The sequence below is a fragment of the Myotis myotis genome, unplaced genomic scaffold, assembly GCF_014108235.1.
Source record: "Myotis myotis isolate mMyoMyo1 unplaced genomic scaffold, mMyoMyo1.p scaffold_m19_p_4, whole genome shotgun sequence".
NCBI classification, from domain to species: domain Eukaryota; kingdom Metazoa; phylum Chordata; class Mammalia; order Chiroptera; family Vespertilionidae; genus Myotis; species Myotis myotis.
The window spans coordinates 21,234,537-21,247,253 of NW_023416346.1; the positions used below are offsets into that span (position 1 = coordinate 21,234,537).

Here is a 12,717-nt window from a genome sequence, read left to right on the forward strand (position 1 = left end):
ACCACCTGCACACACACATGTGCTCAAACACCAAATCAAATAGTGGCTGCATGCTATAATATAACTCTATATTTAGCCTGTGATTCTATTTTGAATATAAAAGCACAATATTAACAGCATATATGGGTGTTGAAAATTAAATGAAATCTAGATTCATTTTATACAAAACAGGATTAATACAACAATGTTTTTATTGTATCCTGACCTCTCTGATTTCAGAGGTTATGTGCATATGTTGCATTTCCCTGCTAACAGTCCTTTATTTGGGGCTGGGTTGACAATAATTCTTAGTACGATTTATGGGATTATTATAACTCTAGTAGATCTAACAGGATCACAAGATAAATCTTTAAAAAAAATTCCTAAAGCTACCTTTATAGGGAATATCAATTATACAAACAGATCTAATTGTATACTTTGGAGGGATATGGGCAGGGCAAGAATCAAGGCTGACCCTTTCTTTCTGATGGGTACAATTTATTCCACATTGAAGTCCAGGTTTCTCTCAAAATTGCACAGATGGTCTCCTTTTGGGAAAAAAAAAAAAGGCTCCATGAAGTATCTCTGTAAACCATTTTTTTTCTTGCAATATTAGTTTATTTAAATTCAGTTCTCTAATTTAAATGTGATTCTAAAATTTAAATATGAATCAAAATGACCTGGGGAGCTAGTCTGGGGAGGGACTTAGTAATCTTCATCTTTACTAATTCCCCTCAGACCCCTACAAATCAGGTGAGTCATGTACCCCTTTTCTAGAAGCACTGTTTGACTAGAGGATTTATTTAAAGGCGTCTTACAGTAAATTTTTCTTTTATATAGTATATTATACACCCTGCTCCTCTCCACAAACTACATCTTTTTTGGTAGGTATGTTTTATGTTATTTGCTTTATGCCTGTATTGCTCTTGAGCCCATTCTTTCAGGTAAAGAGAGGACCATCCAGAAGTTTGAAACAGATGGTTATTCTATCTCCATATGGATACAGGACTCTGAGAGTTGGGTCCAGAATTCTGAAGTGATTTATTGTTTATATTTCTTAAAAGATCTGACATCCTCTTCCACTCTCTCCCTGTTCTCACCCTATTGCTTTTCTTAAAACCATTGCTGTCATCATTTTGTTAGAATACTATTTCTCAGATGCATTAACAAACTGATGGATCTTGAAACATAGTATTTTATGGTGAGATATTTATATGTTGATCTCTTAGAACTCAAAATAAATTAGACAAATTTTACAAATTATTCAGGCTATATTTTCAAGTAAAATACAGAAAATAGAAAATACAGAGTATGTTCCAAATGCTTTTGGTCGGAACTACTGCAAAGGAAAGAGATGTAGTGAGTAGTATGTTACATTTGTATGCATCCACCAATGACATTTGATCAATATTGTAGATTCTACCAGGTCTGCCTAAAATGCAACAAATTTCTTTGTCTCCACCAAAATGTAATAGTCTCACTTCTTGAAAGTAGTGTTTTTGAGAGGCTCTGCACCTATTCCATTATGCTGAACTACACACAGTAGTTTTATAATTCTACTTTTCAGTGACAAATAGGATGCTTTGTAGATAAGTGATTGGCCCCAGGAAAGTAAAGATGAAACAGTGAGGTTTTCAAAAAGTGGGCACAAAGGCTTTCAGAATAACAACACTGAAATTCCAGCAGCTAAGCAGTGAACCATCTGTTGGGATTTTACAAATAGAGTAATATATGTTCAATAACTTTAGAAGCTTTAAAAGGTAGCAGATAAGCAATTCCACCACTGACTACAGATGACTTGAATTGATTCAAAATAATCTGTAAAATAGGGAAATAGTATCAAACAGGATTATAGTAAGCTTCTCCTTGAGATTGGCTATCTTTATTAACATTATGTGAGCAAGGTTTGTGGTTCTGAGCCAGATATACCTTTGATGCTGTATTATAATGTTATGTTTTATCTATCAAAGAGATTAGTTTAGTTTAACTTATCTATTAAAGGCCTTGGCAATATCTTGTGTGTTTTAGGGACAAACCACTTTGCAGTCCTTGAGAAAGCGACATAACTCATAATATAAAGGGCATCAAAGACATTTATAAGGTGGGAGAGTAACAAAGATGAGAGATTTCTCACAGCATATATACAGAATTATTATATAATTACAACAATTAAGACAGTGTGAAACCAATATAAGTATAGACAAAACATATAAATAGAACAGAACAGAAAGCCCAGGATCAGAACCCGACACATTTGTGAACTGGTGGAAAACACCTGATTTTCCACACTGGGGAAAAAAAAAATCATCATCCCTCATGCAAAGAATAATTTCTAGAGAGATTAAAAAACATATAAGAGCCCTAGCTGGTTTGGCTCAGGGGATAGAGCATTGGCCTGCAGACTGAAGGGCCCGGGTTAGATTCTGGTCAAGGGCACATGCCTAGGTTGCAGGCTCGACCAGCCGATCGATGATTGTCTCTCATCATTGATGTTTCTATCTTTCTCTCACTTTCCCTTCCTCTCTGAAATCAATAAAAAAATATTTTTAAAAAACCATATAAGAAAATACAATTTAAAAAATAAATTAAAATGTAGAACATATATTTATTTGTATATTTGAAATAATAAATATGTTCTTCTAACAAGATCACTCCCCAAAACATACCATAAAAAGGTTAAAGATGACCACACACTGAGAGACGTTATTTGCAATATATATAACAAAATGATTAGTATTTAAAGAACAAATATGAATAAAAAACAAGCAACATAAATTATAATATTTGAAATAGAAAATAAAAATCATTGAGTATATAAAATTATCAATTTTTTATGTGAAGTTGCCAGGAGCCGGTCCATCCTTGCTGTTTCAAGGGACCTGGCATATATGGCATACTGTTCTTAATATGTTTGCTCACCTTCTTGGCACTATGTGTTTTAACCAAGGTCTCTGAGAAAGGTTGTTTCCCCAGGTAAGGATTTTCCCCTGAAGTTAGGGAGGGAATAAAACCTCTTAACTAAGTGCCAGGTGGGTAATTAATCACTTTAACTACGAACAATCATACTTAAGCTACATAATCTTTACTCCCTGGAATGGAGATAAGAAACGCCCTAACCTTTGAAATAGAGATTGATAGGATTGGAATCAACTGGTATAGATACAGATGTAAGAAGACAGAACGGAGAGAGACGGAACCTAGGCACAGAACCTACACAGAACGTTCTCTAGAGACAGAAGAACTTCGCTGGAGAGAACATGGCAAAAGTTCCTGGACAGAAACTGGCCTCAGAACCTAGAGACAGAACCTAGCGAGAGAACATGGCAAAAGATCCTGGACTGAACCTGACTACAGAAATTGGCAAGAGAACCTGACTAGAACCTGGTAACTGAACCTGGCTGGAGAACCTGGACAGAACCTGGCTGGAGAACCTAGCGAGGGAACTTGGCTACAGAACCTGGCTGGAGAACCTGGAGAACCTGGCTGGAGAACCTAGCAAGACAACATGGACACAGAACCTGGCTGGAGATCTGAAGCAGAACTTCGCTGGAGATCCAGACCAGAACTTGGCTGGAGATCCTGGCTAGAGATCCTGGCTAGGCTGCTGATCAACTGAACGCTGTCTCTGTGTCCTTCCTTCTTCGCCGACTCCGTCCACACCTTTGGGGACCCCTGGACCCGCTGGGGTTGGACCCCGGCATGAAGTAAAAAATAAAACTAAGAAACTTTCATGCTCATTTGATTAGCTAACATTAAAAGTGAACTTCAATTTTTGAAAGGTGTTAGAAACTGATAACTGTCAAATGATGTTGCTGGGACTATAAATTTGTAATGACCATTTGGAGAAAAAATAGTAGCTAGTACATTTAAAGACAAATACCATATGATTTCACTTATACGTGAAATCTAAAAACACACAAAATAAATGAACAGATCAATCAAACAAACAAAAAATAAATTTCCCACCCACTAGGAACTCCACTTCTAATTATGTACCTCAGTGCAACCATTCTTGCTTATAGGCAAAAGAAGAGGAAGGCAATGGTACAAATGTATTTATTGCAGTTTTGTTGGTGTTAGTGAAAGACTAAAAACCATTGATAGGACAATGGATAATTAAGTTGTCACATATTTGTACAATTAAAATGAATGCACTAGGTCTATCTGTATTAACAAAAATAAATGATAAAAACAATGATGTGCAAGAATAAAAATTTCAGAAAGATAAATTGTTTGATACCATTTCTGTAAATTGAGAAACTAATAAAAAATTACACATGCAATAAAAGACTACTGTACATGGACAAATCATGATATTGGCCGTCTATGGGAAGGAAGGAAGGAAGGAAGGAAGGAAGGAAGGAAGGAAGGAAGGAAGGAAGGAAGGAAGGGAGGGAGGGAGGGAGGGAGGGAGGGAGGAAGGAAGGAAGGAAGGAAGGAAAAAGAATGAGACTGAGGCAGGAAATAAAGCTTTTTTTGAGTGAATCCTTACCTGAGGATATTTTTTCCATTGACTTTTAGAAAGAGTGGAAGGGAAGAAGGAAGAGAGAGAGAGAGAGAGAGAGAGAGAGAGAGAGAGAGAGAGAAGAGACATATCCATTGGTTGCCTCCCACTTGTGCTCCGGCCAGGAGTGTGGAGTCTGCAACCCAGGTATGTGCCCTTTACCTGAATAGAACTCTTGACCCTTCAATGTGCAGGCTGATGATCTAACCACTAAGCACAATGGCCAGAGTGGTATCTTTATTTCTGTTAAAATGAATTTATCTTCTTCTTTTATATATCCCTTAAGTGTTAGAGTTGCTATAGGGCTCAATTCTGAACCATTTTCTGTCTATTCTCATTCTGTACACTCCATAAATGATATCTCACCTTCCAGTGGCTTTGGTTACCAAAGAAATTATGATTCCTCTCAAACATTTGTGTGTAGTTTATCTCCCTGTCTGAAACTCAGGATTCCTCAAAAACCATGGCATATCTCCAGTTGAATGTCTTATGCATGCTTTAAACTCAAAGTGGCTAAAATCAAGCTTATCATCTCTTTATCATAACATTGGTTCTACTTGTGTGTTGTCAGAATTGGTGAATGGGAAGACTATGTATCAAGCAAGCTGTGTAAAAAACCTGGAAGTCATTATAGGTACTCTCTCCTCACTTCTAGCATCCAATACATACATGCATACATACACACATACATATATACATGTAATGTATATTCTTTTAACTGAATGCATCTTGAATATATCTCATATTGTCCACTACTAATGCACTTTTTTTTCTATTTAACCCTCATTTATATCCAGCCCTTAAAAGACCTGATGCCATTCATGTTTCATTATAACCCATTCCCAAAAAGCTTTCAACATGATCTATCTAAAATGTGTCTCAACAAGCCACTACCCTTCTGAAAAATCATATTATATTCCCCATTTCCTTTATAAAAACCCCAAACTTCTTCATGTGGCTTAAACAGTCATTCATGATTTGGAGTATGACATTTTCCAGCTTCATGCTGCATCATTTTTCTTTTTAAAAAATATATTTTTATTGATTTTCAGAGAGGAAAGGAGAGGGAAAGAGAGATAGAAACATCAATGATGAGAGAGAATCACTGATTGGCTTCCTCCAGCACCCACCACCACCACCACCACCACCACCACCAGGGATTGAGCCCAGACTGGGAATTGGACCATGACCTCCTGGTTCATAGGTTGATGCTGAACCACATCATTTTTCAATGATGATATTTGCATTTCCCCAAGCATGTTGGTGTTCTTCACTTCTGGGATATTGGACATTCTCTTCATTATGTCTGTCTCTATTATTCTTTGACTTTTAACACCTTCTCATCTTTCAGATATCAGATCAGCTGTCATCTTTAAAAGAAAGCTCCTGGATTCCCTAAATTTGCAATTTTTTTCTCTCTTCTCTGTGCTTCACTGGTTTCCAGTCTTCCCATCAAGTCACTTATGACGTAGACTTGTCTTTTACTTATCAACTAGAGGCCCAGTGCACAAAATTCGTACATGAGGGGTGCGGGGGGAGGAGGGTTCCCTCAGCAAAGCCTGCACCCTTTCCAATCTGGGACCCCTCAGGGGATGTCCAAGTGCCTCTCACAATCTGGGACCTCTGGCTCCTAATCACTCACCTGCCTACCTGCCTGATCGCCCCTAACTGCCTCTGCCTCACCCTGCACCTGGGGCCCAGGATTCCTTCCTCTGGCCAGTCGCAGGCACCCGGGACTCAGACTTCCCTCTCTCTGGCTGGCTACAGGCACCCAGGACCCAGGCCAGCTTTACCTGGGCTGGCCACAGCCACGGTGGACCATGGGTGGGCAGTTTCACCCAGGCTACAGCCACAGGTTCAGCTGCTGGCACCCAGGACCGCAGGGCGGGTGGCTTGTCCCTCTCCCAGGCCACAGCCTGGCTGGTCCCCATTCCTCTCTCACAAGCTCATTTGCGCCTGGCTGGTCCCCATTCCTCTCTCCCCAGTGTTGAGTGTCTGAGCCGTTATGGCATGATGGTGTGAGGGTGTGACAACCATTTGCATATTAGCTCTTTATCATATAGGATTTGACTCTCCCTACTAAGTGCTACATGCTATGAAAGCAGAGATTGCTTGTGATTCATGTACTATGATGTCCTCAGTACCTGCCACATACTAAGAACTCAGTTAAAATATGTTGCATGAAATAATAATATGTACTTTAGGTACATGATTGGTTTTTAAGGCAAATATCAAAAATATATGGGAGGAAAAACTTGCCTTTACAAATAGCACCTAATTTAAGAGAAACATTGCTTTATATGCATACTTTCTAGAGGGATTATTGAATAACCAGTTTCATTTCTTTCCAGACAAGCTTTGTATTTTTGATGAGAACAGAATTGCTGTGAGGATGCTGCAAAAAGTGTGAGTGAGTGCCTGCAACTGCCGGAAACTGCCTTTTGAAAAAGTAATCACCACAGCAAATGAGTTTTCTTATAATGTGCATTTCTGATGTGTGTGTATGCATGATACATTTCAAATTCCATAAAAGATAAGAAAAATGCAGTCTGTCAAAAATTACTACTGCATCTTAATTAGATTTTTCATGCTATAACCTAAGGAATATTTGTAGAAGTTATTTCTTAAAATGAGGCAAAGAGTAACAAAAATTGTGGCAAAAGCTTAGACTTGGCAATTGAACTATAGTTAGGTATTCATCAAAAATAAAAAAATTTGAATGTTTAAGTATAATTATTTTTAAAGTAGTCAAATTTTTATAAATGTTTCCAATGGTTTCAAAAATGTAGCACTATTTGCTTATTTCAAGCTGAACATTTTTGTAATATAAATGTATTAATTGCTAATTGTATATTAGAAATGTGTCAACTCGAAAAGAAAGAGTCAGAAGACTTCATGCTCTCTAAGCTATCACTAAATTTTCTAATGTATTTCAAAAATCTAGAAGTATATATATTTTACTTTATCTCAGGTAGTGTGTCAAGACTCAATATTGTTAAAATATCAATTTTCCCAGAACCGATCTATAGAGTTAAGGCAATATCAATCAAAATTATAGCAAGTATTTTTTTTTTCTTTTTTTAAAATATATTTTATTGATTTTTTAAAGAGAGAGGAAGGGAGAGGGATAGAGAGTTAGAAACATCGATGAGAGAGAAACATCAATCAGCTGTCTCCTTCACACCCCCTACTGGGGATGTGCCCACAACCAAGTTACATGCCCTTGACCGGAATCGAACCTGGGACCTTTCAGTCCACAGGCTGACGCTCTATCCACTGAGCCAAACCAGTTAGGGCTATAGCAAGTATTTTGTAGAAGCTAACTAGCTAAAATTCACATGGTAATATGAAGTATCTCTAAACACAAAAACAACTTTAAGAATATAAATATACACTATCTATATAATAAAAGCCTAAGCGACCATGATGGTGGAACAACCAGAACGACCGGTTACGATGATGTGCACTGACCACCAGGCGGCAGATGCTCAATGCAGGAGCTGCCCCCTGGTGGTCAGTGTGCTCCCACAGGGAGAGCGCCGCTCAGCCAGAAGCTGGGCTCATAGCTGGCGAGCGCAGTGGTGGTGGCGGGAGCCTCTCCCTCCTTTGCAGCAGCACTAAGGAATAGCGAGCTGAGCAGTAAGGAGCGAGGTGTCACAGATTGTGAGAGGTTGCAGGCCAAGCAGAGGGACACCCTCCAGTGCATGAATTTCATGCACCAGGCCTCTAGTATTATATACTTCTCTCTTATATTTTATATATATATTTTGTCCCACCCCTAGTCCAAGAATTTAAGCTACAAGGAGACAAAGGTTCTTGCCTATTTTGTTCAGTGTTATATCCCAAAAAATAAGAATTGTGCTACCATAGAGTAATTTCTTGATATTTGATGAATTAATGGATGAATGAAAAGATAAAATACAGAGCCCTAGAAACATATATACTAATTTGATCTAAGAGAAAAGTGACATTAAACATCAGCGGGAAAGAATGGGCACCAAGAAATGGTACTGGGAAAACTGGTTATTCATTAGAGAAAAATAAGAATTGGATTCACACCATGCATAAGAATCAGTTCCACATCAGTTAAGGAAGTAAAGGTAAAGACAAATCTTTGAAATTTAGAGAAAAATATATTAGAATATCCTTTGGACTTCAAGATAGGAATAATTTATTAGGTAAGATACAAAAAATACAAACTATAAAGGAGAAGAAAAATCATTTTGACAAAATTCAAGTAAAAATAACCAGCATATCAAAAAGAGAGTAAAGACAGAGACGTATGCAGTAGGGGATACTACGTCCACAGCAAATATTGGCTCTAGGTGCTAGGTGCCAGGGACAAAATCTAATGCATACATGTAGAATAGAGAATTGGAAAATAAGTTTGTCAATTAAAAAAATAAATCCCCAATTTTACTAAGGATTTAGCAAAAGAACTCTCTTAGAGTGCCAGTGTAAATGTAAATTGGTGTTATCACCTTGGAAAATAATTTTCAATACGTAGGGTAGAGTATGACTCAGCAATTCCATGGAGATATGGAGTTGGCTCTTTGTAGCAACATTGTTTCAAATGAGGAAAATAAAAAATAACATGTCCATAGCTAAGGGAGTTGATGAATATCAATAAATCATAGTACATTCATAAATTAAAAGGGGATGAATTAGATCTACATCTATCCACTTGGCTAAATCTAGAAATCAGTATTGAAGGGGTTTGAGGAAGTACACAAGGATATGTATAGTTTAAAATAATTTCTGTAAATTTTGAAAACAAAAACATTGCATATTTTATATGAGCAGGTAAATATATGGTGAGATTGTAAAAGTATGTGTGTAAGAGATAGATATCAACTTCTGAATAGTATTTACTTTTAATAAGAAAAGAAAGACACTCAATAGAAAGGCATACAGAAGAGACATCAACTGTGTGGGTAATAATTTGTTAGTTTCAGAAAGAAGGTTTGGAACAGATACAGTTTTATGTTACTACCTTAAATCTAGTTTCTTATATTGGTACTTCTTAGAGAAGCAGTATATCACAGATGATAAAATTGTGGGGTATGGAACTTGAGTGTCAGAAGATTGAATCTCAGCTGCACCATTTATTGTCCATGTGGCCTTGGGCATTTTACTTACTCTCTGATCCTTTCTTTCCTCATCTGTAGTAGCACATATCTATGAGTTTGTTCTTAGAGTTGCCTAACTCTACATTAACACATGTAAAAAACTTAGAACAGTGCCCAACACAAAGTAAGTGTTGGCTATTATTATTATTTTATGTTTGCAATATTTCATAATACATAAAGTGGGATGCATGAAAAACAGCTTTGCAATCAAATCGATGATCTATGAGTTACAATCTCAAAGAATTAAGGAAAGACTATATTGCAATAATAAAGTGTTAATTGTCATGAGAGAGGCTGGTCTCCACGGGGGCTGAGAAACATGAAAGCATAAAAAAAGGGATGAGACCCTAGCTGGTTTGGCTCAGTGAATAGAGCATCGGCCTGAGGACTGAAGGGTCCCAGGTTCAATTCCAATCAAGGGCACATTCCCTTGTTGCAGGCTTGATCCCCAGTGGGGGCGTGCAGGAGGCAGCCGATCCATGATTCTCTTTCATCATTGATATTTCTATCCCTTTTTCCCTCTCTCTTCCTCTCTGAAATTAATATATAACAAAATATATATAATAAAAGCCTAGGTGGCATCATCCCCTCACACGACGCCCTCACACAAAGTTGTCACAAGATGGTCGCCCTCACATTGTCACAAGATGGCTGGCACAAGATGGCCACCACAAGATGGCTGGCAGGGGAGGGCAGTTGGGGGCGGTCGGCCAGCAGGGGAGGGCAGTTGGGGACGATTGAGCCAGCAGGCAAAGGCAGTTGGGGGCAATCAGGCCGGCAGGGGAGCAGTTAGGCATCAATCAGGCTGGCAGGGCAGCAGTTAGGGGGCGATCAAGCTGTCAGGCAGAAGTGGTTAGAGGTAATCAGGCAGGCAGGCAGGTGAGCAGTTAGGAGCCAGCAGTCCTGGATTGTGAAAGGGATGTCCAACTGCCAGTTTAGGCCTGATCCTGCTGTCGGACATCCCCCGAGGGGTCCCAGATGGGAGAGGGTACAGGCCAGGCTGTGGGACACCGGGCCTCTAGAGTGTGTGTGTGTGTGTGTGTGTGTGTGTGTGTGTGTGTGTGTGTGTTTTTATTTAAAAGGCATGCAGTTAGTTAAAAGTTCAGGGAAACCTTTCTAATGGAGTTGATCACATTGTAGAGACTTGAAAATCATAAATGCAACCATTACCCTACTGAGGTTTCCAACTACTGCTTTAGTGGACAAATTCTTTAATATTTTTCATTTACTTTAAGTTCATCAACACACCAAAATGCAGTTAGTATTGATTTTCTATACAACGTTATTTGTCAACCTTGAAGTCTGAAGTGACATCTCAAAATGTTTCATAAGAGGAAATAAAAGTGTGCCAATGTTTTTTGGAGGAAAGATATAAAATAGAGATGTCAATGTTAAGAACTGACAGCTTGTCAGGGCAGAGATAAAATATTGGGAAGATATTCCATAAGGCCTCCACCCCTTCAGCAAAAGAGCCTCAGCTGGAAACATACTAAAAAATTCTTTAAGAAATGGTCAAAGCAACCATTTGTACAGAATGACTTTTATTTAAAACTAGAGGCCCAGTGCACAAAATTCATGCACGGGGGTGGGGAGGGGGGCCCCTCAGTCTGGCCTGCAACCTCTCAAATCCTGGACTCCTCGGGGAATGTCCAACTGCCGGTTGTGCCCACACTTTTAACAGATGACAGATCCATTGTTGTTTCTTTCTTTTCATGCTTAAACGCATTAGAATTAGTAGGTATTCAAAGTGTGTATACATTTTGGGGGGAGACCCTGTATATCTCTAGTCAGCGGTGAAAGGAACCAATGGCAGATTTGGAACCCCCAGACAGGGAACCTTGCTCACTCCCCGCTTGTTTCCACACTCCACTTTCCACCTTTGTGGCCAGCGGGAGAATCAATGTTTTCTCTCATTAACTTGGAAAAGCATGTCCTGTCACTCGCTGCCCGGCAGGAGTGTGCTAGGCCCCAAGTGAGCGAGGCTCAGTCAGGGCAGCCTTCACTCATGGGTGCCAGCACCCAAAGTGCACATTCCTCCTCTGCACTCACCCTGGCTATACCACCGTTACACTGAGAGGACGAAACTCCTCGCCTCTTCTGGGTTCCTGATCTCGAACGCTGACCAAAGGCATCTCAGCGAGGGCCACCCATGCCCACCAGGTGTGCCTGTCTGTACCTGTTCCTGCCTCGCCCCATGGAGGTGATCTTGTCACTGCACTGGCCTCCATGGGAACAGGGCATCACCACTCTTCCCTCTCACTGTCATCGCACAGGCTCCCACCCTCAGCACCCAGAACACCCAGACACTCTCCAAAGGACATGAGCATGCTGGAGGGGATGTGCACATGTCCTGTGGGGGATGTAGGCATGCTGGGTTGATGGAAGTGCAGCGGAGGGGCGGGGGGGAACTTGTGCATGCCATGGTCTGGGATTGTTGCAGGCATGCGTGGTTGGCAGTGCACTGGAGGACATTCACTTGCCAGGGGGGCAGGACAGGATGTGTTCACCAGAGGCCTGAGGCTGCACAGATCCACAAAACCCCATGGTGCGGCCAGGAGGACTTCAATCTGGCCTGCCACGGTGGCTGTCCCAGCGTTTGTGCACCTTCTGGGCCAAGAGGCAGGACTTGCGCAGCCACTCCTAGGCGCTGATGGCCTGCAGGCACTACTTCAGCTCAGCCCGCAGGCTCCACTTGGTGCCTCATGGCTGCCACTGCCGCCAAGTGGGGAGTAAAGGCCACCCAGAGGTTCTCCACGCACACTTCCCACAGGCCCAAAGTGGCCAGGGCGGGGTGGGATGCCTGTGGCGCTGCCCACCGACCCAGAGCTGCCCACCAGCCACTCCGTACCTGCCTTCACTGCCCACCAGCCTGGAGCATGCTGCCCACCAGCCTGGAGCATCTGCGTGTACTGGCCACTGGCCTGGAGAGGCTGGGGCAGGGCAGGACACCTGCCTTCATTGCCTTGGCGATGAAGCCAGGCATCCCACCCTGCCCCAGCCACTCCACGCCTCCGCGCCTGCATGCTGCCCATAGGTTCTCTGTGTGTGGGGTGGGGTGGGATGGAACGCCTGCGTTGTTGCCGTGGTGACAACACCAGTGTCCCA

At 40.8% G+C, this 12,717-nt stretch overlaps 1 long non-coding RNA gene across 1 annotated transcript; it reads left to right on the forward strand.

Moving 5' to 3' along the window:
- The first annotated feature begins 819 nt into the window (after positions 1–819).
- Positions 820–7,152, forward strand: LOC118653712. Its single transcript, XR_004966873.1, has 3 exons — positions 820–863; positions 5,055–5,117; positions 6,835–7,152. It is a non-coding gene; the product is annotated as an uncharacterized LOC118653712 (long non-coding RNA).
- Positions 7,153–12,717: the final 5,565 nt, after the last annotated feature.